We start from the raw sequence: 3,085 nt of genomic DNA on the forward strand, positions 1-3,085 counted from the left end.
AACATTTGATATCATAATACCACGGCTTATCATCTTTCACTTCTTCAACTGCAAACACATGAGCTGGTCTATCTAAGCGCATCACAGTGATATTGGAAACTTCATTCCACAGTTTAACCACAATCATTGAAGCAAGTGTAGCAAGAGCGTCTGCCATCTGATTCTCATCTCGGGGAATATGATGGAAGTCCACCTCAGTAAAGAACGTCAAAATCCTTCTTGCATAATCCCTATATGGAATAAGACCAGGCTGATTCGTTTCCCATTCACCCTTAATCTGATTGACAACGAGGGCCGAATCACCATATACATCAAGATGTTTGATCCTTATATCAATACATTCCTCTAATCCCATAATGCAGGCCTCATACTCAGCCATATTATTCGTGCATTTGAAAGTTAGCCTTGCTGTAAAAGGAATATGTGTGCCCTGAGGAGTAATAATCATTGCCCCAGTACCATTTCCATATTGATTTACAGCGCCATCAAATACCATACTCCATCTGGAACCAGGCTCTGGCCCTTCATCGAGTGCAGGCTCATCACAATATTTTATTTTCAAATACAGAATCTCCTCATCTGGGAAATCATACTGAACTGACTGATAATCTTCAATCGACTGATGTGCCAAGTGGTCCGCCAAGATACTACCTTTAATAGCCTTCTGAGCTCGATATTCAATATCATACTCGGATAACAACATCTGCCAACGGGAAATCCTCCCAGTTAAAGCAGGTTTCTCGAAGATGTACTTGATTGGGTCCATTCTGGATATCAACCAAGTTGTATGATTTATCATATACTGGCGTAAACGCTTAGCAGCCCAAGCCAAAGCGCAACATGTCTTCTCAAGCATTGAGTATCGAGACTCACAATCGGTGAACTTCTTACTCAGGTAGTAAATAGCATATTATCTCTTCCCTGTTTCGTCTTGCTGACCAAGGACACAACCCATTGAGTCTTCCAGAACAGTCAGATACATGATCAATGGTCTTCCCTCCACAGGCGGAGACAGGATCGGAGGCTCAGACAAATACTTTTTAATACGGTCGAAAGCTTTCTGGCAATCCTCGGTCCAATCATGAGACTGATCTTTCCGAAGGAGCTTAAATATTGGTGCATATGTAGCAGTCATGTGGGATATGAATCTGGAGATATAATTCAAGCGGCCAAGAAAACCTCGGACTTGCTTCTCAGTTTTTGGCGCAGGCATCTCTTGTATTGCCTTGACCTTTGCAAGATCAACCTCAATACCTCTTTCACTGACAATGAAGCCCAATAACTTTCCAGAACGGACTCCAAATGTACACTTGTTGGGATTCAGACGAAGTTTATATTTTCTCAAACACTGAAAAAGCTTCAACAAATGCCTTACATGTTCAATTTCCGTTCTCGACTTAGCAATCATATCGTCAACATATACCTCAATCTCCTTGTGCATCATATCATGAAACAAGCACTACGCCAAAAACTGGAATAGACAGCGCACCTTAGAGGACGCTTTATTACAAAAGCGCACTCTAAAGTGAAGAGAAAAAATAAGGAGCGAACAACTGGAATAGACAGCGCACTTTAGAGGGCGCTTTTGTAACAAAGCGCCCTCTAAAGTGAAGCGAAAAAATAATGAGGAAATGGAGGGACACCAATAGAGGACGCGTTTATGAAAGCGCCCTCTAAGGGTACCCTTAGAGGGCGCTTTTAAAAAAGCGCTCTCTAAGTCCATGTACATTTCCAGTTTATAAGGTGCTTTTGGAAAGCCTTAGAGAGCGCTTTTAGAAGCGCCCTCTTAGGCCCCCTTTAGAGGGCGCTTTTTTTACACAAGCGCCCTCTAAGGTCCCCTTTAGTAAACATTAAAATTATAACATATACTGCATGTCTCTTTATCTTCCCTCGCTATATGCTATTTCGTTTACGTAACTGGGTTTTCTCTCTACTGCGATTACTCTCTACTGCGATTACTCTCGTCCTCCGTTCGTTCTCCCTCCCTCACCGTCGTCGTCGCCGTCGCCTTTTTCTGCTGCTGCGTTCACGTTCACTGAGTTATCTGCGTCCACCGTCGCTGTTCACTTTCTTCTCCATCGTTACCGTCACCTTGAAGGTATTTCTCTCAATAGTTTGTATTTTCAGGTGTTTGATTAGGGAATTTTCTAAACTGAGTTTTACATTTTGTGCATTATGTTGATTAATGTTGTTTAGGGCAAACGAGCACTATATGTTGTTTAGGGCATTTTCTAAACTGAGTTTTACATTTTTGTGTATATGGTTTTGATCACTGAATGTTGTATGTTGTATGGTTATGTAAGGTTTTTTATTTCTGATTGAAAACTGATGTCATTTGGAGTGTGTTTGAGTTTGTGCTTGGAAGTTTGATGATTATGGATGCAAGTTTGTTCATGTTCCAAACACCATAAGTTTGCATTGGTCTTTTGTATGCAGTAGGTGTGCGTGAGTTTGTATTCAATAATGATGAAAAAAAGAGAGAGTTTAGATTGTTGTAACATGAGAGAAATGGAAGGTATATGAATGTGTTTTTTGTGTAGCTTCACGAATATGGTCATTGTCTTACTTGGGTCTTATTGAATCATTTCTATATTACAGATAAAATGGCTAGTAACCAAGACGATACCCATGACGCGAGTGGATCACGTAACAATGTTGAAAATGAAATCAAACGAGGATTGACTGTTATGAAGTCAATCATTCGTGCAAGAGACAAGGGTGAAAAATTCGAAGTACATTGGAGTGCTGAAGACCAACTAATTGAGCCTACAGGTTCAATGTTGGCAAGTTACATTGGTTTCCTTGTTCGACAACATATTCCGATTACATGTGATAATTGGAGAAGTCCGGAATTGAAGGTTGGCAAAGAAAAAATATGGTCCGAGATACAGGTACTTACCATATATTGTTATATGTTTTTTTTTTGACTATTTGTTGACCATATATTATTATAATATTACTTATAATAACACACTCCATGTGTATGTTTTTTAGAGATCCTTTCACATCGATGAAAGCCGGCAAAAATATTGTATTCAATTGGCCGGAAAAAGACTCTGAGGATTTCGATCCTTTTTGTCCAACA

This window comes from Lathyrus oleraceus, chromosome 2 (assembly GCF_024323335.1).
Source record: "Lathyrus oleraceus cultivar Zhongwan6 chromosome 2, CAAS_Psat_ZW6_1.0, whole genome shotgun sequence".
NCBI classification, from domain to species: domain Eukaryota; kingdom Viridiplantae; phylum Streptophyta; class Magnoliopsida; order Fabales; family Fabaceae; genus Lathyrus; species Lathyrus oleraceus.